The sequence below is a fragment of the Elgaria multicarinata genome, chromosome 3 (genome assembly GCF_023053635.1).
Source record: "Elgaria multicarinata webbii isolate HBS135686 ecotype San Diego chromosome 3, rElgMul1.1.pri, whole genome shotgun sequence".
Classification (NCBI taxonomy): Eukaryota; Metazoa; Chordata; class Lepidosauria; order Squamata; family Anguidae; genus Elgaria; species Elgaria multicarinata.
This window is the reverse complement of record NC_086173.1, coordinates 163,739,743-163,765,429: the sequence shown is the minus strand read 5'-3', so window position 1 is coordinate 163,765,429 and position 25,687 is coordinate 163,739,743. Positions and strand designations below refer to the sequence as shown.

General features: G+C 45.1%; 3 protein-coding genes across 8 annotated transcripts in view; all 3 read left to right on the top strand.

Moving 5' to 3' along the window:
* LOC134396310 (oocyte zinc finger protein XlCOF6-like) overlaps positions 1-25,687 on the top strand; it is a 211,820-nt gene that overhangs the window by 114,279 nt on the left and 71,854 nt on the right. Inside the window, exon 1 of one of the 2 annotated variants that reach the window (XM_063122758.1) lies at positions 22,670-22,702. The exons of the other annotated variant lie outside the window; for it this stretch is intronic. The gene's annotated coding sequence lies outside the window, so the exon portion shown is untranslated. Of the gene's footprint in view, positions 1-22,669; positions 22,703-25,687 lie in introns of those variants that run through there. 2 annotated transcript variants of the gene reach the window in all.
* The window catches only part of LOC134396384 (zinc finger protein OZF-like), a 253,426-nt gene that overhangs the window by 215,091 nt on the left and 12,648 nt on the right, over positions 1-25,687 (top strand). Inside the window, exons 1-2 of one of the 3 annotated variants that reach the window (XM_063122867.1) lie at positions 371-457; positions 1,306-1,417. The exons of 1 other annotated variant lie outside the window; for it this stretch is intronic. The gene's annotated coding sequence lies outside the window, so the exon portion shown is untranslated. Of the gene's footprint in view, positions 1-370; positions 458-1,305; positions 1,418-20,689; positions 20,758-25,687 lie in introns of those variants that run through there. One more of the 3 variants, XM_063122866.1, reaches the window with a different exon arrangement.
* LOC134396302 (zinc finger protein 665-like) overlaps positions 11,897-25,687 on the top strand; it is a 48,265-nt gene continuing 34,474 nt past the window's right edge. For 2 of the 3 annotated variants that reach the window (XM_063122741.1, XM_063122744.1), the window contains exons 1-2: positions 11,897-11,963; positions 12,387-12,594. The gene's annotated coding sequence lies outside the window, so the exon portion shown is untranslated. Of the gene's footprint in view, positions 11,964-12,386; positions 12,595-12,619; positions 12,665-25,687 lie in introns of those variants that run through there. The other variant, XM_063122745.1, reaches the window with a different exon arrangement.

Here is a 25,687-nt window from a genome sequence, read left to right as displayed (position 1 = left end):
TCTGCCAGTCTAGTCATCTTTTGTACATGGAATGGGAGGGGGCACCATCCTTCGTCACCTCAGGCGGCAAAACGTCTTGGGACGGCTGGGAGGGAGAATTGCAGCCTTGCAAGGAGCTCCCGAGCTGCTGCAGTAAGGCGAACCTCTAGAGGCAGCGCAGCTTCTGCCTCTAAGGCTGAGTTCGCACGACACGCCAATCAACTTGGGTTGGGGGTAATAGGAACAGAATGGAAAACAACCCTTGATTAGCGTGTCGTCGGAACTCAGCCTAAGTCTCCCACTCAAGGGTTAAAAGAGCCGCGCTCTGTTTCCTAGACAGGCAGGACGTGGCCCGGTCGGGGAGGGAGGAGGCCGTCGGAAAAGCCTCCGCCTTTCTGCTCCAGGAAAGGGAAATCGGCCATGTGAGGCTTCCCGGCGAGGAGGGGGAAGGTGGTGGTGGTGGGGCGAAGGCAAAGAGGTAAGGGGGCTGCATAGTGTGGGGCGGAAGAGAGGGAATGGGGCACCCATGGTTTGCTTTTGTGGAGGGGGGAAGAGGAGGAGGAGGGGGGGATTGGTCCATGCAGTCCAGTCGCCAAGTGGGACCCAAAGATGTGCATGGTTGCTATTGGACGATCCCCGCAGAGATCCACCCAGGCCCTATTGGTGAGGGTGGTGGGGATTGATCAGGAGTCGCGGGAGACTTGGTGCAAAGCAAAGAGCCTTTCGGGGTGGGGTGGGGAGAAGGAGCACCCCCAGAAACAGAAGGGAAGGGGGGCAGAAGGGGAGGAAGAGGAGGAGGTCCGGGCACTGCAGCCTCCCTCACCTGGCACCTCCCCACTAGGGATTCATTGATTTATGAGGGCTGACGAAGCTCTTGTTTTACCAACATTATTTACTGTGTTAGGACTTTTCTAAGTGATGGATCTTGCAGCCCCTAAGAGAATTTCTGATAGTGCCTTGTCTTCTGAGGTTTGCCTCAGGAGTACCTCTAAGGGAGTGCTTACGTGTTGCAGCGCCTGCCCTCTGGGACACGCTCCCCATTGACAAGAGGAAGGCGCCTCCTTTACATGTTCGCTCAAGATCCTCCTCTTCATGAACGCTTTCCTTGAAGGGTGACCCAGCAAACAGGGTGACGGCTGACTAGCGATTAACCTACTGTGTTTTTGCTGTTATGTTTTCTGTTTTATCGTTCCTGGAATCCACATTGATTGCTCACTGGAAAGGGGTATATACATCGATGTAATAAATAAATAAAATGATATGACTAACAAAACCTGTTTGTTTGGGGGATGAGAAATGATGCATTTTCTTTCTTTTCCCTTTCAGCTCCCAGTGTCCTTTGAGGAGGTGACTGTGGGATTCTCCAAGCAGGATTTGGCTCTGCTGGATCCAGGGTAGGGGGCTCTCTGTACAAGGAAGACACAATGGAGAATTAGAGGTACGTGGCCTCTTTGGGTGAAGATCCCTTTTCCCTTCCTTGATAGAGGCTGAAAGACTCCTTCCTGTTGTTTCCATTACTTGCCACCAATTATGCGTCCGGAGAGGACTTATATGGCTAATATATCTGCCTGAGTCATTCTGCTTAACACTCCCTTTTCTGCACTATTTTTACCAAGACCTAGCATGAGATGTACATGTTGTTGTTGAATCAATTGCAGTCAGTGACCACAGTGCTGTCAGCTTCAATAGGTGGAGAATTGCCATAGAGGGCCAACACAGACACTTTTGACTTCAAAAGAGGAAACATTTCTTAAATTAGGGAACTGGTGAAAGAGAAGTTGAAATGGAGTGTCAAGAGGGTCAAAATGCCTGGAGGTTACATAAAAAAGACAATAATGGAAAGCTAGGTTAGGAAAGCTAGCACCAAGTCCACGAGGTCATGGTTAATAAGTGGTCAAGGAAGCTATTATTGATTTATTTAAAATGTTTATATCCCGCCCTATATCACTAAGATCTCAGGGCGGCGTACAGATAAAAACATACAGTATAAAACAATAAATATGCACAGTTAAAAACAAATTAAACCATGATCCAAGTTAAAACAATATATAATTTAAAAGCAATAGATGCAGTTAAACCTAGTAGAGAGAAGAGAGCTTCCTTCAGAAAATAGAAGTCTTGCCCAAAAGGGAGCACAAGTTTTCAAACAGGCAGTACAAGCAGACAGTAAGGAATGCAAAAAAAAAAAAGTCTTTGAAGAATATTTATTTATTTACTACATTTCTATACTGCCCAATAGCCGAAGCTCTCTGGGCAGTTCACAAAAATTAAAATCATAGTAAGACAATCAACAGGTTAAAAGCACAAATACACAATACAGCATAAAAAGCACAACCAGAATAAAAACCACACAGCAAAATTGATATAAAATTAAAATACAGAGTTAAAACAGTAAAATTTAAATTTAAGTTAAAATTAAGTGTTAAAATACTGAGTGAATAAAAAGGTCTTCAGCTGGCGACAAAAGGAGTACAGTGTAGGCGCCAGGCGGACCTCTCTGGGAAGCTCATTCCACAACCGTGGTGCCACAGCGGAGAAAGCCCTCCTCCTAGTAGCCACCTGCCTCACTTCCTTCGGCAGGGGCTCACGGAGAAGGGCCCCTGTAGATGCTCTTAAGGTCCAGGCAGGTACATATGGGAGGAGGCGTTCCTTCAAATAACCTGGCCCCAAACCGTTTAGGGCTTTAAATGTCAATACCAGCACTTTGAATCGGGCCCGGACCTGGACAGGCAGCCAATGAAGTTGTAAAAGGACTGGCGTAATATGATCTCACCGGCCAGTCCCTGTTAGTAAACGGGCTGCCCTGTTTTGTACCAGCTGAAGCTTCCAGACCGTTTTCAAAGGCAGCCCCACATATAGCGCATTGCAGTAATCTAAACGAGAGGTTATCAGAGCATGGATTATGTCATTAGCAACATCAAGGCCAACAATAAAAAATTCTTTAAATATATTAGAAGCAGGAAAGCTAAGCAGGCAGTTGATAAGGACATTGTAGAGAAGCTGAATGAATGCTTTTCATCAGTCTTCAATGCACAAGATGCAGGACAGATTCTGTGCCTGTACTGACATTTTTACGCATGGAGTCTGAGGAACTGAGGCAAATCGTGGTGACAAAAGATGAAGTTCTCAATCTTATTGACAAATTGAAAGTCCATCAATCACCGGGCCCAGATGGTATCCATCCTAGAGTTCTTAAAGAACTCAAATATGAAATTGTTTTACCTTCTAAGTAAAATATGCAACATGTGCCTGAGATCGGTCTCTGTACCAAGGGACTGGAAGATGGTTCATATAACACTAATTGTTAAAAATGGATCCAGGGGTATCTGGAAAATTTCAGTCCGGTTAGCTTAATGTCTGTTCTGGATAAATTGGTTGAAAGCATTATTAAATAAAAAGAAGAACAAGCCCTGCTAAAAAAGAATAAACATGGCTTCTGCAAAGGTGAGTCCTATCTCACTAGGTGAGGCTTGTCCCAACCTAACTGCTGCCAGGTTGGCATCACAAATCCACTGTTTGGAGCACGTTATTCCAATAGTTTTTGATGTTCACTAGGAAATAGTATGATTAGGTTTAGGGATCTGAGGGATGGGAACATCAACTGGATTCCCTGATTTGCAAGTGCCTCTTGGGTTTGCACTCATGTTCTGTTTTTTGTTTGTTTGTTTGTTTTTGTTTCTTTCAGTCTGGGATGTGTGGAAGAAAACAAATGAAAAGACCACATCAAGTGTCTGAGGAAAGTGATAAGTGGCCAGACATGGAAGAGAATGTTGGGAATCAGGATGGGATGAATAAGCTAGAAGAAAACCAACAAAATCAAGAGAGAAGTAAATACCTGGATGGTGATCTCCATGCAACTACGGTACAAGAAAAAACCCTGAAAGAAGAGGGAGAGACAAAATGGCCTGTGAATAGAAAAATATTCAGTTGTAAATCAACCCTTGATGACCACACAGCAAAGAAACAATATAAATGCCCTGAGTGTAGAAAGAGTTTCAGGGACAAAGCTGATCTTCTCAACCATCATAGAACACACACAGGGGAGAAACCATTTGAATGTCTGGAGTGTGGAAAAGCATATCATTGGAGGGGGGGACTTACTGTCCATCAGAGAGTGCACTCAGGGGAGAGACCATTTCAGTGTTTGGAGTGTGGACAGAGATTCCGCCAGAGATGTACCCTTAAAGTGCATCAAAGAATTCACACAGGGGAAAAACCATTTCAGTGTTTGGAGTGTGGAAAATATTACAGTCAGGGCTATCGCCTTAAGCTCCATCAAAGGACACACACACAGGAGAAACTATATAAATGTCTAGAGTGTGGAAAGAGATTCATTGAGAAGGATGAACTTATTTCCCATCAGAGAATTCACACCGGAGAGAAACCATTTGAATGTTTGCAGTGTGGAAAGAAGTTCAATCATAAGGGAACCCTTACTAGTCATCAGAGAATTCACACAGAAGAGAACCCATTTAAATGCCTTGAGTGTGGAAAGAGTTTCATGGACAATTCTGGCCTTCTCGCCCATCAAAGAACACACACAGGGGAGAAACCATTTGAATGTCTGGAGTGTGGAAAAGCATTTCGTTGGAGGGGGGCATTTGATGCCCATCAGAGAATCCACTCAGGGGAGAAACCATTTCAGTGCTTGGAGTGTGGAAAAAGATTCAGCCGGAAGAGTTCCCTTCAAGTACATCAAAGAACTCATACTGGGGAAAAACCATTTAAATGTCTGGAGTGTGGAAAGAGTTTCAAGCAAGAGGGAAGTCTTACTATTCATCAGAGAATCCACACAGGAGAAGGGAACCCATTTAAATGCCTTGAGTGTGGAAAGGGTTTCAGGGACAATCGTGACCTTCTCGCCCATCAAAGAAAACACACAGGGGAGAAACCATTTGAATGTCTGGAGTGTGGAAAAGCATTTGGTTGGAGGGGGGCCCTTACTGAACATAAGAGAATTCACTCAGGGGAGAAACCATTTCAGTGTTTGGAGTGTGGAGAGAGATTCAGCCAAAGGGGTTCCCTTCGATACCATCGAAGAACTCACACAGGGGAGAAGCCATTTAAATGCCTGGAGTGTGGAAAGAGATTCAATAAAATGGAATCCCTTACATCACATCAAAAAACTCACACACAGACCTCTTCAGAGGAGAAGCAGTCCAATTCCCCAGAACAGCCTTCTCCTACAGTAGTCCTGGGGCAACATGAGGGATCTTGTGGAAACAATACTTCCTCTGTGGTTCCCAACACCCCATTCAACGCTGTTCTCAGCCCAGTCATGATTCCAGACTCTCTTCCCATCACCGAGGGCTCAGCAGAGCACCAATGGCAGTGTATGAGGTGGGATACTCAGAGCCATGGTGGCCAAACTCTCCTGACTCCCAGAATATCATTTTGGCCAGAGTATACTTATGTGGAGGAAGACTACCAATGAGGCAGAGATGGCTACAACTGCTGAATCAGGGTCATCCAGAACTTCTTGGCTGTTAGAGCAGTACGACAATGGAATCAGTTACCTAGGGAGGTTGTGAGCTCTTCCACACTAGAGGCCTTCAAGAGGCAGCTGGACAACCATCTGTCGGGGATGCTTTAGGGTGGATTCCTGCATTAAGCAGGGGTTTGGACTTGATGGCCTTGAAGGCCCCTTCCAACTCTGCTATTCTGTGATTCTGTACGCTCAGTCTCCCTCAGATTTTCCTGCGGTTAACAGCGCCCATAGAGCAATTGGACTCCATTTATGGGTCCCAGTTAGGAAAAGCAACTTAAGTGTCTGGGGTGTAAAAAGGAGCTTGCATACCTCTTCTTGCACACAAATTATTTAATTGCTGTCTAGGTGAGGGAGAATCTGTAGAAATGCTCCTAATATGGTGACCGTTGTTCTCATAAAATAGACTTTAACAGACAACTGAGGATTCACTTTTCTTTTCGGAAAGCCCAAGAAATGATCCGGTTGTAGTATTTTATAATGCATCAAGTGATGTGTGCGTGTGCATGGCTGAGTGTGTGTGTGTGTCTCTCTCTCACACACGCACACATACACACACAGAAGCACAGGGATTGTGGAACATGTTTTACTGAGTAAAAATTTCCCCTTTCGATGAAATTGTTGGTATGGAAGAGAAATAATTTAAAGGCATAGAATATAATCATAGAGGTTTGGGGGCATGGGGTAAGTGAATGTACATAGAAAGACAAACAAATGAATGCCTGGTACATGGAATCTTAATTCACCAGATTGGAGTAATCGTTAGCTGTATCCATGATCAGTTTCCATTTGGTTCAATCCAACTGCATCCTTTCCATTGACAGAAGTCTTTATGATTTAGCAGCGGGGTGTGTGTGTGTTCATATTCACAGATGTTGACATCCTTCTAGAGCCTTCTGCTTACCTCCAAAATCTCATCCAGACGTTTGGATGAACACTTTGCACGGTGTGGGAAGTAGCCCAGGGGGCTGTAGATGAATTAGGAAATGTGGGGACACCGCATACCCTGTTTTCCACAGTCATATTGTGCAGACAGCACTGCATAAGTGTAAGGGGGTAGACGCTGGCCAATCCCAAGCTACATTTCTGCCTGAGGCAAAGGAGAAGATAGCGCCATTGGACTCACACCTCTCTGTCCTCCAAGAAAGGGGGATAAGTCAAGGGCTTAGGAGGAATGGGCTGTGCATAAGTTCCAGGAGGAGGGGGAATTGTATGTGCTTTGTGTGGGTTTTGCTTCTTTTTGTCCAAACACAAACCCTCAAGCCCTGTCTCTTCTGTAACGGTGATTTTAATATTCTGCTTTCCTCTCTCAGGCTGTGGGTGGTAAAACATATTTCAGTCCCCCACTGAATTGGGAGAAAGTTTCTTTGCTGTTGTGTAATAATACCTCCAGTATCCAAGGCAGTCAGCCTATATGCACCAGTTGCTGGGGAACATGGGTGGGAGGGTGCTGTTGCACTGTGGGTCCTGCTTTGTGGGTCCCTGGTTGACAGCTGTGTGAACAGAGTGCTGGACTAGATGGACCCTTGGTCTGGTCTGGCATGGCGGTTCTTATGTTGAGAGTCTTTCCAGGTATGTTAGAATGCTGCTCCCATTACGCCCAGATAGCTTGGCGAATGGGAGTTGCAGTCCAACCCATCTGGAAGGCGGCAGGCCTAATATGTGGAACACAGGAGCACTGCAAGTCCTTTAACAGCAGCAGAGTAGTCTCAACAAGATTCCTTGAGCCAGCAGGAGTCTACAGGAACCCAGAAGGGACAAAGCAGAAATATACAGTGAAGAACGTTCCCTGGTGCTTGAACACGTTACCAGCGGACCTCTTTCAGCCGTGGGGCCAAATTTCATTCTGTGCAGAGCTCTTGGGAGCTGCATCCTATTGGTGGGACGGGCAAAAGGAACCAGCCAGAAATACCAATATATTTTCGCTTGAAGCTCTTTGTGACGGAAACTAAGCCTTAGGAGATGTGGTGGGACCCGAAACCACGGGTCCCCGTGGTTGGCTGAGTGGTGGTCACAGACTCTCAAGACACAATTTCTCTCTCTTTAGAAGGTTTATTACGAGCAGCCTGCAGTGCTGCAAAGTGTCAGTCCTTGAAGACCTGAGGAACTGCCCAATAATTTCAGGAAAGGCTAACATATTTATAGGGTCAGTTCTCCTCAGATACAATGGCAGAACTTTCTCACCAATCATAATACAGCTCTGCAATGCAATAACCAATGAGAAGCAAAGCATTTAGGCATGTACAGAGTTTAAGTACTTCTCTGACTATAATACCATACATATATGGGTATTGCAATAGTTACAGGAAATACATCTCTATCTTTCATTTTTTTGGTTATCTTGCCTTGCAGACATCTTACTCCACCCTCCAACTGCCAGTGCTGACACCGTCTTGTGACATGGCATTTATGCATGTGCAAAGTGCAGATAATTCTAAGACTAGAAAAACAATACATAGATGGGTATTGCAATCCTGGAACATCTGTTCCTTTGTGGTTACTACTCTTCCTGTCCTCGCTGGGAGGCTCACACTCTGACTAAAGTGTCAACACTTCTTGTTGGTTGAGCAAGTGTTGCTCAATCTATTTTCAGCTACAGTTTGCATCAAATTGCTATAGAACTTAATTTCTAATAGAAAGGGCTTACATCAAAACAGGGTGGGCACAGACAAAACAGCCCATTCACACATTTCCACGACAGGAGACCACCAAAGCATTGGTGGTACTGGAGGTAGTATGTAGCCATTATGAATAGCAACCTTTGAGAGCCTTTTCTTTCATGAGTTTGAGCAGTATTCTCCATACATTTGCCCCTGCGTGAGCAATAGAATGGCTGGTTCCAGAAGGGATCTTTGCTCTGTGCCTTGGCAGTTACGCTCTATGTTATCCGCCACGCTATTTAAGATATACATGGAAACGCTGTGTTGTCATCAAGAAATATGCTGTTGACCCCTGCATCTATCGTTGCTTTTCATGAAATTCAGGTGAGGCAGTGAGTGATCTGATTCAGTGCCTGGGCACTGCAATGGCCAGAATGAGGGCCAATAAATTGAAACTCAATCCAGAGAAGACCGAGGTGCTATTAATGGATGGTTCATATGCCCTACAACGTGATTTTCAACCTAGTATGGAAAGGGTTGCACTTTCCCTAAATGATCAGCTTTGTAGTTGGTGGGTGGGTGGGAGGGTGAGTGTTCTCGGATCTGGAAACCTCTCATCTGGGCCCCTGCAATGCATTATACATGGGGCTGCCTTGGAAAACAGTCCAGAAACGCTTTTGCTCTCCGATCTATACAGTCTTCCAATCCATTTCCTGGCCAAATGCAAATGGCTGATTCTAACTTTTAAAGCCCTAAATCATTTGTGGTCAGGTTACATGAAGGACTGTCTCCTTCCAGGCCCTGAGATGGTCTTCAGAGGCCCTTTTCTGGGTGTCTACCAAATCAAGTGAAGTGCATGGCTCTTACAGAGAGGGCCTTCTTAGTGGTGGCATCCCGGTTATGGAATGCTCTTCCCAGAGAGGTTTGCCTGCTGCCTACATTGTGTACTTTTCAGTGCCAGGGTAAGACCTTGCCACACTCACCCAGTCTTTATAGACCTTCAGTTGGTTATTTTAGATCTTTCCCAAATGCTCTTTTTTTTTTACTTTGGTTTTATTCTGTTTTAAACTTTCAACCGTTTTACGTTACAGTTTATCATGTTGCGTTTAATGTTTAAATTTGTGTGAACTGCCCAGACAGCTTTGGCCGTTGGGCAGTATAGAAAATTAATAAATAGTTTCCTCTGGGTTCTCATTATTGGGCACCACTTTTCTGGATGGTTCAGCTGGTCTTTCTCAAACTGGAAGTGGCTCCTCTTGGCTTGCTTCTATAAGCAGCTTTCCTGGGCGTGTGCCTCAAAATACTTGGCGTGTGCCTCAAAATACTCCCCAAGGAATTGGGGAATACAGAGAGTCCTTGGGGCAGGAATTGGGGAGGAGAGTCTTTGGGGTAGGAATTGGGGAGGAAAGAGTCTTTGGGGTAGGAATTGGGGAATGGAGAGGGAGAGTCTTTGGGGCAGAAATTGGGGAATGGAGAGAGAGAGTCTTTGGGGCAGGAATTGGGGAATAGAGATTCGACGACTCAGCTTATTAACGTGTCTAAGCAGTTCTTCTGTTCCCCAAAGCAGAGGTGCAAAACCCATGACGCCTGCCAATTCAGCCTGTGGCCATGTCATTTTCCCTGCAGCCCACCTGATCAGCTGGACCACGGGGGAAATAGGTTGTTCCAGCATGATATTAAAGGTACCCCATTTCTTGTGGCAGCAGACTCCACAAGTTAATTGAACATTGTGTGAAAAGGCTTTCCTGAATATCATGCCATATATTTTATAACATCGCTGCCCTTATAACATTGACTCATCCTAGAATGATTTCCTTTATCTTGGAAACATTGGTAAATACTCTCTAAAACAGTCTTCCTAAATATGGTGGTACCCTCCAGTTGTTTGGGACTGCAATCCCAGCATTCTGGACCCTTGGCCTTGCTGATTGGGATCTTAGCGAGACCTAACGTTTATCCCGGGATCGCCCCAGGGTCATTCCTGCCTGCTCCCGGGATCCCCTGTGTGTCATTTACATTAACAGGGATGACCCCGGGACGATCCCAGGATAAACCTTAGGTCTAGCTAAGGCCTGGGGCTGATTGGAGTTGGAGTCTGAAACATCTGAAGGGTTGGCAAAGGCAGCTCTAGAGAGTAGCAGTGAAGTCTGCGCAGAGTGATGGTTATAAACTCGGGGGCAGGGGGATGGACTATGAAGAGGAACCTGAGATAGATCACAAACTTTTGTTTTTTGGTAGACATGCTAATGTCCAAAGCCAGCTGTAGGAAACTCCTGGGAGATTAGTGGCTGCACAATTTGCCTCCTATCTCGGGTTCTAAGTGGGAACATAAGCTGCTGAATACTGAGTCGGACACTGGGTCCATCAAAGCCCCGTATTCAGCAGCTCTCAGGCAGGAGTTTTTCCAGACCTACCAGCATATACTAGGGATTGAACCTGGCACCTTCTGCATATAAAGCAAGTGCTCTAACCCTGAGCTACAGCAACTCACCAAGCTAGAGACTTGCTTTTTTTAAAAAATTGAGACCTGGGAGTCTGGAGGCTATGGCTCATCTTCATGGGAGTCAGTTGCCCCTCCTTTCCCCTTCCTGCAGTTGCCTGTGAGCACAGATGAAACTTGGAATGGCTGTCCTCATAAAGCGACAGTGAGGCATCTCGTTCTTTCCCTTGTGTCTTTGGGGCAGGAACTGGGGAATAGAGAGAGAGAGAGTCTTTTGGGGCAGGAACTGGGGAATAGAGAGAGAGAGAGTCTTTGGGGCAGGAATTGGGGAATAGAGAGAGAGAGAGTCTTTGGGGCAGGAACTGGTGAATAGAGAGAGAGAGAGAGTCTTTGGGGCAGGAATTGGGGAGGAGAGAGTGTCTTTGGGGCAGGAATTGGGGAATAGAGAGTCCTTGCAGCAGGAATTGGGGAGGAGAGTCTTTGGGGCAGGAATTGGGGAGGAGAGAGTGTCTTTGGGGCAGGAATTGGGGAATAGAGAGAGTCCTTGGGGCAGGAATTGGGGAGGAGAGTCTTTGGGGTAGGAATTGGGGAGGAAAGAGTGTCTTTGGGGCAGGAATTGGGGAATAGAGAGAGTCCTTGGGGCAGGAATTGGGGAGGAGAGTCTTTGGGGTAGGAATTGGGGAGGAAAGAGTCTTTGGGGTAGGAATTGGGGAGGAGAGAGTGTCTTTGGGGCAGGAATTGGGGAATAGAGAGAGTCCTTGCAGCAGGAATTGGGGAGGAGAGTCTTTGGGGCAGGAATTGGGGAATAGAGAGAGTCCTTGGGGCAGGAATTGGGGAGGAGAGTCTTTGGGGTAGGAATTGGGAAGGAAAGAGTCTTTGGGGCAGAAATTGGGGAATGGAGAGAGAGAGTCTTTGGGGCAGGAATTGGGGACGAGAGAGAGAGAGTCTTTGGGGCAGGAATTGGAGAATGGAGAGTGTGTGTTTGGGAGCAGTAATTGGCGTATAGAGAGAGCTACTTTGGCGTGGAGGAGCCTAGTTGTGGTCTTTGCTCCTGGAGAAGGTGCTCCTGCAGTGCTGGTGCAACTCGAGAGCATCCCCGCCCCGTGTTTGCTTTCCTGCCCTGCCCTGCCAGAAAACTGTCATGACTGGAGAACTGCAGCCTTGCGCGGACGCCCGTGGCCAGGCGAGCCTCGCCGTGAATCCCAGGGAGCCCACGAGCTGCTGCGCTCAGCGAACGGAGGCGTTTGGAAGGGAGGCAGCGCGACTTCTTCCTCTCAGCCCCCCACTCAAGGGGTTAAAGGAGCCGAGCTCTGACTCCTAGAGAGGCCGGATGTTCCCCCATTGGGAAGGGAGGAGGCCGTCGGAAATGCCCCCGCCTTTGTTTTGCAGAAGGGGAAATCGGCCATGTGAGGCTTCCCGGCGAGGAGGGGGAAGCTGGTGGTGGGGCGAAGGCAAGGAGGTAAGGGGGCTGCATAGTGTGGGGCGGAAGAGAGGGAATGGGGCACTCATGGTTTGCTTTTGTGGAGGGGGGAAGAGGAGGAGGAGGGGATTGGTCCATGCAGTCCAGTCGCCAAGTGGGACCCAAAGATGTGCATGGTTGCTATTGGACGATCCCCGCAGAGATCCACCCAGGCCCTATTGGTGAGGGTGGTGGGGATTGATCAGGAGTCGCGGGAGACTTGGTGCAAAGCAAAGAGCCTTTCGGGGTGGGGTGGGGAGAAGGAGCACCCCCAGAAACAGAAGGGAAGGGGGGCAGAAGGGGAGGAAGAGGAGGAGGTCCGGGCACTGCAGCCTCCCTCACCTGGCACCTCCCCACTAGGGATTCATTGATTTACGAGGGCTGACGAAGCTCTTGTTTTACCAACATTGTTTACTGTGTTAGGATTTTTCTAAGTGATGGATCCTGCGGTCCCTAAGAGAATTTCGCCTCAGGAGTACCTCTAAGGGAGCGCTTACGTGTTGCAGCACCTGCCCTCTGGGACACGCTCCCGTTGACAAGAGGCAGGCGCCTCCGGTCCTTGTCTTTACATGTTCGCTCAAGATCCTCCTCTTCATGAACGCTTTCCCTGAAGGGTGACCCATCAAACAGGGTGAGTTTTTGCTGTTATGTTTTCTGTTTTATCATTCCTGGAATCCACGTTGATTGCTCACTGGAAAGGGGTATATACATTGCTGTAACAAATAAATAAAATGATATGACTACCAAAACCTGTTTGTCTGGGGGATGAGAAATCATGCATTTTCTTTCTTTTTCCTTTTAGCTCCCAGTGTCCTTTGAGGACGTGACTGTGGGATTCTCCAAGGAGGAGTTGGTTCTGCTGGATCCAAGGCTCTCTGTACGAGGAATACATGATGGAGTATTAGAGGTACATGACCTGTTTTGGTGAGGATCCCATTCCCCTTCCCTGATAGAGGCTGAAAGACTCCTTCCTGTTGTGCCCAACTCTTGCCAATAAGATTGTGGCCAGAGAGCACTTATGTGGCTAGTATACCTGCCTGGATAATTCTAGTTAACACTCCCCTTTCTGCGCTATTTTTACCAGGACCTAGCATGAGATGTACATGTTGTTGGCAATTCAATTGCAGTCAGGAATCACAGTGTTGTCAGCTTCAATAGATGGAAATTTGCCAAGGAAGTCCAACACAGTCACATTTGACTTAAAAAGAGGAAACATTTCTTAAATTAGTGAAGTGGTGAAAAGGAAGTTGAAATGGGGAGTCAAGAGGATTAAATCATTTCAAAATCCTTGGAGGTTACATAAAATGACAATAATGGAAACTCAGCTAAAATTTATACCACAGGTTAGGAAAGGTAGCACCAAGTCTGACAGGTCAGTGCATGGTTAACAAGCAGTGTCAAGGAAACTTATTAGAGAAAAAAGGGCTTCCTTAAGAAAATGGAAGTCTTGCCTAAATGAGGAAAACAAAAGGGAGCACACATTTTCAAACAGCCACTACAAGAAGACAGTAAGGAATGCAAAAAAAGAGAAGCTTTTAAAGAGCATATTGTGGCATTACACCCCACAATTCAGTTCCCAAATGTATGTCTGCAGTTTGTAAGTCTGTAGTGAGTTTAGAATGTTGGCCTGAGTGGGTGGAGTTAGAATGTCTTGGGAGGGTGAGGAGTAATATATAAGGGAAGGACTGAGGGGATTGTGGGGGACTTGTTAGGTACTCTTAGAGTTTTTAGCTCTCTGTGCTTTAGCTCTCTGTGTTTAGAGTACTTAAGTTCTGGGAAATTTGAGGTTCAGTGTAGAGAGTGGTGTCTTTGGAGTGTGGTGTGCACATTGTTGATGTATATTAATCAATACAGATAATAAAGAAAGCTCAAGAGTGATTGTGTGAGAGAAAGGAAAGCGCATATGTGAATGAGTGGAAGGATTGGATGAAAGGTTTCAGAAAGTTTTTAAATGTTTTATTTGAAACAAAACTTGTGAACTTTTAAAAATAAATTTTAATTATTTTGTTTTTAACTACCACAAAAATCCCACGTGTCTGTTTGGCATTTATCATCTGAAGTTTACACATTTAGCACCTACTCTGTCAATAATTCACCTCAGCACATATAACTCACAGTGTTTTATTTTATATATTGAAATCCTTCTCCATATAAACCCCTTTCTCCACATAGTTTGGAGGAAGGTAGTTTTTAATCCCTTGCCTCAGGTATATCAAGCGGTGGTGCTTGGCTTGAGCAGGGAGTAGCCGCGGCCAGGCTTGGTGTTCAAAGCCTGTGTCGTGACACATATCACTTGCAACATCAAGGCCAACAATAAAGAATTATTTAAAAATATCAGAAGCAGGAAAGCTAATGAGGCAGTTGGAATGGAGATAAATTCTCCTCATCCATCTTCCATGCAAAAGATAGAGCCCAGATACGTATGTATGAACTGACCTTTTTACCCAGAGAGTCTGAGGAACTGAGGCAAATCGTGGTGACAAAAGACGAAGTTTTCAATCTTACTGACAGATTGAAAGTTCATCAATCACCGAGCCCAGATGGTATCCATCCTAGAGTTCGTAAAGAACTCAAATATGAAATTGTTGATCTTCTAAAAAATATATGCAACATGTGCCTGAGATTGGCCTCTGTACCAGGGGCCTGGAAGATGGTTCATGTAATACTAAAAGGAGATTCAGGAAAAATATCTGGAAAATTTCAGTCTCTTTAGCATAACATCTCTTCTGGACAAATTGGTTGAAAGTATTTTTAAAGATAAAATTAGAAAGCATATAGAAGGACAAGCCCTGCTAAAAAAGAATAAACATGGCTTCTGCAAAGGTGAGTTCTATCTCCCTAAGTAAGGCCTGTTGCAAGCTAACTGCTGCCAGGTTGGTATCACAAATCCATTGTTTGGAGCACGTTACTCCAATGGGTTTTGATGTTCACTAGGAATTGGCATGATTAGGTTTAGGTATCTGAGGTGTTCTATTCTAAGGGGTCCGAATATCATGTGGATTCCCTGATTTGTAAGTGCCTCTTGGCATTGCACTCATGTTCTGTTTTTCTATTTCTTTCAGTTGAGGATGTGTGGGAGAAGACAAATGAAAAGAGCACATCAAGTCTTGGAGGAAAGCGATAAGTGGCCAGACATGGAAGATAATGTTGGGAATCTAGATGGGATGAATCAGCTGGAAGAAAACCAAAGAAATAAAGAGAGGAACAAATATCTGGATGGTGACCTCCGTGCAATTACGGTGCAAGAAAAAGCACCCAAAGAAGAGAGAGACACAAAATGGCTTGTGTGTGGAAAAATGTTCACTCGTACATCAACCCTTGATGACCACTCTAAAGCCCACACTGCAAAGAAACCATATAAATGCCTTGAGTGTGGAAAGAGTTTCAGGGACAATTCTGGTCTTCTTGCTCATCAAAGAACACACACAGGGGAGAAACCATTTGAATGTCTGGAGTGTGGAAAAGCATATCATTTGAGGTGGGGACTTACTCTTCATCAGAGGATCCATTCAGGGGAGAAACCATTTCAATGTTTGGAGTGTGGAAAGAGATTCTGCCAAAAGGGTCACCTTCAAATGCATCAAAGAATTCACACAGGGGAAAAACCATTTCAATGTCTGGAGTGTGGAAAGAGTTTTAATCAACAGGGAAAACTTACTATTCATCAGAGAACTCACACAGAAGAAGGGAAGCCATTTAAATGCCTCGAGTGTGGAAAGTGTTTCAGGGGCAAAACCGAACTTTTTGCCCATCAAAGAACACACACAGGGGAGAAACCATTTGAATGTCTGGAGTGTGGAAAAGCATATCATTCAAGGTGGGGACTTACTCTTCATCAGAGGGTCCATTTAGGGGAGAAACAATTTCAATGCTTGGAGTGTGGAAAGAGATTCCACCAGAAATGTACCCTTAAAGTACATCAAAGAACTCACACAGGGGGAAAAACATTTCAGTGTTTGGAGTGCGGAAAATATTACAGTCAGGGCTATCGCCTTAAGCTCCATCAAAGAACACACACACAGGAGAAACTATATAAATGTCTAGAGTGTGGAATGGGATTTATTGAGAAAGATGAGCTTACTTCCCATCAGAGAATTCACACAGGTGAGAAACAATTTGAATGTACGCAGTGTGGAAAGAAGTTCAATCGTAAGGGAACCCTTACTAGTCATCAAATAATTCACACAGGGGAGAAACCATTTAAATGTCTGGAGTGTGGAACAGCATTTGCTAGGAGGGGGGCACTTACTGAACATCAGAGAATCCACTCAGGGGAGAAACCATTTCAGTGTTTGGAGTGTGGACAAAGATTCCGGCAAAGGGGTTCCCTTCAATACCATCGAAAAACTCACTCAGTGGAGAGACCTTTTAAATGCCTGGAGTGTGGAAAGAGCTTCAATGAAATGGGATCCCTTATATCACACCAAGAAGCTCACTCGGAGACAGATTCAGCGGAGGAGGGGTCCAATTCCCCAGAACAGCCCTCTCCTAGGGTACACCCGGAGCAAGAGGAAGGATCCTCTGGGAGCAATACCTCATCTGTGGTTCCCAACAATCCATTCAACCCTGTCCTGAGCCCAGTTATGACTCTAGACTCTCCTTCCACCACCCAGGATTCAGCAGAGCATCGATGGCAGTGCATGAGGTGGGATACTCAGAGCCATGGTGGCAGAGCATTCCTGATTCCCAGAATACCATTTTGTCCAGAGTACACTCACAAGGAAGGGCCTACTCAGGAACAAGGGTCCATTCATGTGAAAGAAGATCCAGATGGGACTACCAGTGAGGCTGGTGTACAGTGAATTCCACAGGTCAGATTCTTGGTTACCCTGTTGCCTTCTAGTTCAGTGGAGAAGATTGTCTCATTAATGTGGAAGACAGATTCATCCACCGGCCCTGTCAGCTTTTGTACATGGGAGCAGTGTCTCATCTGTGGTTCCTCACAATCTATTGAAGCTTATTCTGAGCCCAGTCAGGATTCCAGACTCTCCTCCCACCACCGAGGGCTCAGTAGAGCACCGATGGCAGTGTATCAAGGGGGATACTCAGAGTGAAGGTTGCCAAATTCTCCTGACTCCCAGAATACCATTTTGACCAGAGCATACTCATGTGGAGGAACACTACCAATGAGGCAGAGTTGGCTACAGCTGCTGAATCAGGGTCATCCAGAACGTACGCTCTCTGTCTCCCTCAGAGTTTCCCGTGGTTAACAGCGCCCATAGAGCAATTGGACTCCATTTATGGGTCCCAGTTAGAAAAAGCAACTTCAGGGTCTGGAGTGTAAAAGGGAGCTTGCATACCTCTTCTTGCACAACAAATTATTTAATTGCTGTCTAGGTGAGGGAGAATCCATAGAAATGCTCCTAATATGGTGAACCCTGGTCTCATAAAATACTGTAGGCCTTAACAGACATCCGAAGATTCATTTTTCTTTTCAGAAAGCCTAAGAAATGTTCCGGATATAGTAAGATCTTTTACAGTGTATCGAGGGATGCATTCGTGTCTGTATGGCTGTATGGGTCTCTCTCACACAGAAGTCCAGGGACTGTGGGATGTGTTTTAGTAAGTTTTCCCGTTGGTATGGAAGAGAAATCATTTCAAAGGCAGTCTTTGTGATCTAGCAGAGTGGGGAAATTGATTTGCACATATTCTTCCTTCTAGAGCCCACTTCTAGCCTCCAAAATCTCCTCCAGGGTGTGGGATGATCCTCACGCACAACGTGGGAAGTGGCCCAGGGGGCTGTAGAAAAATTGGTTAATTTGGGGGACATCGCATACCCCATTTCCCACAGTCATATTGTCTTGACAGCACTGTGTAAGTGTAGGGAGGTAGATTCTAGCCAAACCCAAGGCATATTTCTGCCTGAGGCATAGGAGAAGACGGCACCCAAATCCTCCCCATGTACACAATTCAATCCAACGGACAGTGGGATCTTCCTGGACTGAGCCATGCCCATGTTGCCGCTCCCACAATGATGTCATCATGACTGGAATCCTGTTGTGCCCCCTTTCCCCTACAGGTAGACGCTCATGGCAGCAGGTGAGATTAAGAGGTGCGCTGAGGCATAAGAAGATAGGAAGAGCCATGCTGGATCAGACCAAGGACCCACCTAGCCCAATACTCATGTAAATCTGTCTTCCAGTCCATTACCAGGCCAAATTCAAATTGCTAAAACTAGGTCCCATGAAGAATTGTCTCCTTCCAAACATACCTGCCCAGACCCTGAGATCATCTTCAGAGGCCCTCTTCTGGGTGTCTACCAAATCAAGTGACACACATGGCTACTATGGGGAGGGCCTGCTTAGTGGTGGCATCCCGGTTATGGAATGCTTTTCCCAGAGAGGTTTGCCTGCTGCCTACATTGCGTTCTTTTCATTGCCAGGGGAAGACCTTGCCACACTCACCCAGTTTTTATAGACCTTCAGTTTGTTATTTTAGACCATACCCAAAGGCTCTTTTTTTACTTTGGCTTCATTCTGTTTTCATCTTTCAAAACATTTTATGTTTTATCACGTTGTGTTTAACGGTTTCTAAATGTTTATGAACTGCCCACAGGGCTTTGGCCATGGAGCGTTATTGAGATCTAATAAATAAACAAATAGTTTCCTCTGAGTTCTCATTATTGGGCACCACTTTTTCGGATCAGTGTTCAGCTGGTCTTTCTCAAACTGGAAGTGGCTTGCTTCTCTAAGCAGCTTTCCTGGGCGTGTGCCTCAAAATACTTGGGAGGCAAGGAGGTTTGGCCACTCAGCTTATTGATGTGTCTAAGCAGTTCTGTTCCCCAAAGCAGAAGTGCAGCACCCACGGCTCCAGTTTAGCCTGTGGAATTGTGGGGACTCCACCTGGTTTTCCCCGCAGCCCACCTGATCAGCCGGATCACCGGGGGTGGGTGGGTATACAGACATTGTTCCAGCACTGATAGTAAAGATATCCAAGCCAAGTATCCAACACCACATCTTATGGCAGAAAACTCCACAAGTTAATCAAACATTATGTGAAGGACTCCCCTGAATATCATACCATATATTTTATAACATTGCTGCCCTTATCATAACATCAATGTTAGATCAATGTTCTTTCACCCAAGGACGAAATCCAAACAGCCCTTAATCACGACTCCACCATTCCAGCGACAGAGTGTTCAAAAGCGCTTTATTGATTAGTAATCAAGGCCTGGTCTCTTCAAAGGGAGCAATCAGACAAAAGACATTGGGAATTCAGCACAGCATTTGAGCCTGCAAGGGGCAGGGCCCAGTAGCAGCATAAACCAATCAGAACCAGAGCTTCCTTATCTTGTGCAAAACAGTCCCTTTGTAACTGTAAGTTACTGCAAGTTAACTTTCTGCCTGGAGCCGAGAAGCTATTGTTTTAGTTAGATAAGACAGTTGCTAGAAGACACCCTTGAAGCCGCCCTCGGTACGTCACATTTCTGATTGCTCCCTTTGAAGAGACCAGGCCTTGATTACTAATCAATAAAGCGCTTTTGAACCCTCTGTCGCTGGAATGGTGGAGTCATGCTTAAGGGATGTTTGGATTTCGTCCTTGGGTGAAAGAACATTGATCTAACATCAACTCATCCTAGATTGATTTTCTTTATCTTGGAAACATTCGGGAACACTCCCTAGAACAGTCTTCCTAAGGTTTTGGACTGTGTCCCCAGCATTCTGGACCATGAGTCCTGTCGTGCAAACAACGTCTTTCCACCCATAGCTGAAACTCTCAGTTCTTTCCGTGACTCTGTTTGGGCCAAAGGCTGTTGCAGACTTAAAGGGCATGGTTGATATTGGGGTGAGAAGGTTGGGTGACCTGGTCAGCTTGCAGCCCATTTCTAGGCTCTGCTCTACTACAGGGAATTCACAGTCGAGTCACATACCTTCACAAGACGTGGTGGTGGTGGTTTTCTACAGTAAATGAGATAACACTGTAGAGCTGCAAATGGCTGGTTCTCGTATATCTATCAGAACAACTCCATTTGGGCCAAAGGATATTACAGAGTTAAAGGGCATGGTTGATATTGAGGGGAGAGCGTGGGGTGTTCTGGTCAGCTTACAGCCCATTTCTATGCTCTGCTCTACTACAGGGAACAAACAATCGAGTCATGTACATTCACAAGAGCTGGTGGTGGTGGTTTTTACAATAAACGAGACAACACTGTAGAGCTTCGTGGCCCACTGAAGAATCACAGAATAGCAGAGTTGGAAGGGGCCTACAAGGCCATCGAGTCCAACCCCCTGCTCAATGCAGGAATCCACCCTAAAGCTGAGGAGAGGTTCTATTTGGAGAACCTCTCCAAATAGAACCTCTATTTGGAGAGGACTACATTGCAGAGTTGTCATAGACTACTTCTAACACACGTGTCCTCCTGCACTGAGCAGGGGGTTGGACTTGATGGCCTCATAGGCCCCTTCCAACAATATTTTATGATTCCAAAAAATAAAAACATGCTGTGTAAGACTTGTGCAACTCATACTTCCTTAGGTACAGCCCTGCCTCCTGCGCCCCTTGCGCGGACGCCCGTGGCCAGGCGAGCCTCGCTGTGAATCCCAGGGAGCCCCCGAGCTGCTGCGCTCAGCGAAGGGAGGCAGCGCAGCTTCCCCCTCTCAGCCCCCCACTCAAGGGGTTAAAAGAGCCGAGCTCTGACTCCTAGAGAGGCCGGATGTCCCCCATTGGGAAGGGAGGAGGCACTCGGAAATGCCCCCCGCCTTTGTGTTTCTGGAAAGGGGAATCGGCCATGTGAGGCTTCCCGGCCGGCTGGCGAGGAGGCGGAGGCCGGTGGTGGGGCGAAGGCAAGGAGGTAAGGGGGCTCCATGGTGTGGGGCGGAAGAGAGGGAATGGGGCACCCATGGTTTGCTTTTGTGGAGAGGGGAGGAGGAGGAGAAGGAGGGGATTGGTCCATGCAGTCCAGTCGCCAAATGGGACCCAAAGTTGTGCATGGTTGCGGGACGTACCGTATTTCTTCGATTCTAAGCCGCACCCCATTTTTAGAGATGTTTATTTGGGGGGAAAAGAGCATCTTAGAATCGAAGAAATACGAACAAAGACACACACACACTTTACCAACATAACTGGCTTCCTCCTTAAGCATTCCTCACTGCCACTGTCCTAGTCTAGCCTTACAGAAAAAGGACGGTAACATACAGCCCAATTTCCCCGCGCTAACCTCTCCCCAAAGCGCCGAGCCCGCCCCTGCGCGATTGCACGCGGGGTGGGGAGAGCGGGGCTGGAGCGCAGAGCAATAGGCGCCGTCCGAGGACCGCCACGTGGTCGAGAGACCCTCTGGCCTCTGCCGCCCCCTCTCTTGGAAAGAGGCGAGAGCGGCTCCTCCACACGTGGCCTCCCGCGCTATTTCTACCTAGACAGGATTTGTGTGTGTGTGTGTGTGTGTGTGTGTGTGTGTGTGTTTTGTTTTGCGATCCCATCCGATCTCTCTCTCTCCAATTCTGGGTTGCAGGAGGGTTCGCGCCCCGTCCATTTGGCTGGGGCCTCGCGCCAGGCTTTTGCTCTCTTGCTTCCCGTCTTGCGCCGGGAAGGTCAGTGCAACAGCAATTCGCAGGCGAGACAGAGCAAGCAGAGCACAAAGGGCGGTAGATGGTTGCTGCTGCTGTCTTCCCCACCACCACCCTTTTTCTCCACAGGACGTGGGAAGTGGTGTGTGCTTAAACCCACACCAACAAACCTTTGCTTGCTTGCTGTGATTGCCCTGAGGCGCGGGGGCTAAGGATTAAGCGGCTCCCCCTTTTTCTTCCTTTTATCTCTCTTGCGAAAGTATGTTGCTGTGCGGGAAAGGTTAGAGGCGATTATTACCGTATTTCTTCGATTCTAAGACGCCATGGATTCTAAGAAGCAGTCCATTTTTAGAGCTGTTTATTTAGAGGGGAAAGTGCGTCTTAGAATCGAAGAAATACGGTACTAAAACAAAGGACAATGCTTTGCTATAGGGAAACCATACTTGCCCATAGGGATCCATTGCAAGGCGCTTGTCCATAGGAATCCATGGGACAGAATTGTCCATAGAGAAACCATACTTGCCCATAGGGATCCATTGCAAATCCCTTGCCCATAGGGATCCATTGGACAGAATTCTCCATAGAAAAACCATAATTGCCTATAGGGATCCATTGCAAATTGCTTGTCCATAGGGATCCATAGGTTTGCAATGGATCTAAGCGCTTTGGAATGGATCCCTGGAATGGATTCTTATGGGCAAGTATGGTTTCTCTATGGAGATTTCTGTCCCATTGTTTTCTATGGGCAAACGGTTTGCAATGGATCCCTATCTGCAAGTATGGTTTCTCTATGGAGATTTCTGTCCTGTTTCCTTAGATGTAATTGTTTTGCAATGAATCCCTATGGGCAAGTATGGTTTTTTTATGGAGAATTCTTTCCTATGTTTCTCTATGGACAAGCGCTTTGCATTGGATCCCTATGGGCAAGTATGGTTTCTCTATGGACAATTCTGTCCTATGGATCCCTATGGGCAAGTGCTTTTCAATGGATCCCTATGGGCAGTATGGTTTCTCTATGGAGAATTCTGTCCCATGGATTCCTATGGACAAGCGCCTTGCAATGGATTCCTATGGGCAAGTATGGTTTCTCTATGGAGATTTCTGTCCTGTTTCCTTAGATGTAATTGTTTTGCAATGGATCCCTATGGGCAAGTATGAATCCCTATGGGGAAGTATTGTCCTTTGTTTTAGTACGGGTTCTCTGTACAAGGAAGACATGATGGAGGATTAGAGGTATGTGACCTCTTTTGGTGAAGATCCCTTTTCCCTTCCTTGGTAGAAGCTGAAAGACTCCTTCCTGTTGTTTCCACTACTTGCCACTAATTATGCGTCCAGAGAGGGCTTATATGGCTAATAAGTCTTTTTTTTTTTTTTGAGTTGATATCTTTATTTTTTTATTTTTTTTATTTTCTACAATACTTAAACATACACCATTACGATTAAAAAAAGCCATACTACATAATTGTTGATTAACATTAATACCGTATCTATATAACATAATCAAACTTAACATATAAGTGCACCCCCCACCTCGGGATCTCATTCCTGATTCCAAAATCTCATACTTTTTTCTGCTGGTGGTTTCACTTCCCTTAGAAAACACAAATATTAGGAACTGTTTCCAGATTCCTTCAAAATCATTTGTTTTAGCTATACCTCTTCTCAATTTAATATTAAGTCAATTTGTCATTAATAGCTATATCCCATACTTCTTTGTACCATTCCTCAATACAATAATCTCCTTGAATCTTCCAGTTCCTAGCTACAATCAATCTTGCTGCAGTCAGCAAATTCGTTATCAATTCCTTAATTACTTTTTTGCATTTTAAATCTCCAAATAGTGACAGCAATGCAACTTTTGTTGTTCGTTCTATCTTCATTCCCACAATTTCTTCAATCTCTAAATACACCATCTTCCACAATTTTTGTACTTATTTGCATTCCCACCACATATGTGAATACGTTCCTTTACCCCCACATCCTCTCCAACAATTTGCTGAATGATGATTATTTATCTTATTTAATCTAATCGGGGTTAGGTACCACCTCCATATGATTTTAAAGTAATTCTCTTTTATTCTCACAGACATATTTCTCAACGCTCTTTGTTTCCATAGTCCCTCCCAGCTCTGTTGTCCTATTTGTACATTCAAATCTGTCTCCCAAACCGTTTTCCCTGAACTATCCATCGACACTTTCTCCAACAATATTCTATATATTTCACTCATTAACCCTTTTGACGCTATCCCTTTTCCTTTATCATTTTCTTTTTTAACTATTAATTCCTCAAATTTCGTCAACTCTCTGCAATCTCCATTTTCTCTTACCCACTTTTTGGTCCACTGTTCTAATTGCCAATAATTTAACCAAGTTAATTTTTTATCTTTTAAAACCTCTTCCAAGTACTTAATCTACTCTTTAATTCCTCCGGGAAATTCTTTAGCATTATTACCGGTGATAAAGGGGAGCTGCTCAAAAGCAACTCCCCTTTATATTTACTCCAAATTTCCCAGTGAAACCTCAAGAGCGGATTACCTATACTTTCACCCCATTTTTTCCCTCCTTCCCTAAAGAATACATTTTCCAACTTCATCTCAATATTACTTGTGGTTTTATCCTCCATCCAATCTAAATCTCCTACTCCTATAATTGCTTCCACAATATGCCTTAACCTATTAGCTATATAATATAGGTTAATATTTGGGAGACCCAATCCTCCCTTTTTTTTTGACTTAAATACCATTTATTCTTATTTACCCTCGCTTTCTTGTCCCCATTACAATAGTTGTTTATGATATTTTGCCAACTTTTTATCTCTGAATCTGAAATTTTTATTGGTAACATCCTGAGCACAAAATTAATCTTTGCTAAAATCTTCATTTTTGTTAATGCTATTCTTCCAAACCAGGATAAATTTAATCTTTTATATTTTTCCAATTTTACTAAAATCTCTTTTTTTAAACTATTTAAGTTCTCCTTCTCTAAACTCTCTAAATTTTTGGTAATTTTAATTCCCAAATTTCTAATCTGTTCTTTGACTCTCATTTCTATTCCTTTTCCTTCCCATTCCTTCTCTTCTTTTTTAGTATAATTAAATAACATCATCTCTGATTTGGACCAGTTTATTCTTAACCCAGTAATTTCCTCAAATTCTCTCAGTTGCTGTTTAATTATTTCCATCTTACTTATTGGATTTTTAATAGTTAGTAAAGTATCATCCGCAAACATATTCAATTTAATTTTTTTAATATCACCTATTCCTTCTATCTCCCCATCATCTCTTATTGCATTCGCCAATAATTCCATAACTATTACAAACAGGACAGGCGAGAGTGGACATCCTTGTCTTGTCCCTCTGGCTAGTCGTATTTTATCCGTAACTCCGTCGTTCACTACCACTACGGCTGTATTTTGAGAGTATAACTGTTCTATTAAAGCTTTAAATTCATTTCTAAATCCCATTTTATTTAAAACCATCTTTAACACCTGCCAGCTCACACAATCGAAAGCTTTAAAAATATCCAATGCCAAAATTCCCGCTTTAATCTTACTGCATTACATGCAGATGACACAAAATTGGGTGGGATAGCTGATACCCTGGAAGACAGAAACAAACTTCAAAGTGATCTTGATAGGCTGGAGTGCTGGGCTGAAAACAACAGGATGAAATTTAATAGGGATAAATGCCAAGTCCTACATTTAGGGAATAGAAACCAAATGCACAGTTACAAGATGGGGGACACTTGGCTCAGCAATACTACAAACGAGAAAGATCTGGAATTGTTGTAGATCGCAAGCTGAATATGAGCCAACAGTGCGATATGGCTGCAAGAAAGGTAAATGCTATTTTGGGCTGCATTAATAGAAGTATAGCTTCCAAATCACGTGAGGTACTGGTTCCTCTCTATTCGGCCCTGGTTAGGCCTCATCTAGAGTATTGTGTTCAGTTCTGGGCTCCACAATTCAAGAAGGACGCAGACAAGCTAGAGCATGTTCAGAGGAGGGCAACCAGGATGATCAGAGGTCTAGAAACAAAGCCCTATGAAGAGAGACTGAAAGAACTGGGCATGTTTAGCCTGGAAAAGAGAAGATTGAGGGGAGACATGAGAGCACTCTTCAAATACTTAAAAGGTTGTCACACAGAGGAGGGCCAGGATCTCTTCTCGATCCTCCCAGAGTGCAGGACACGGAATAACGGGCTCAAGTTAAAGAAAGCCA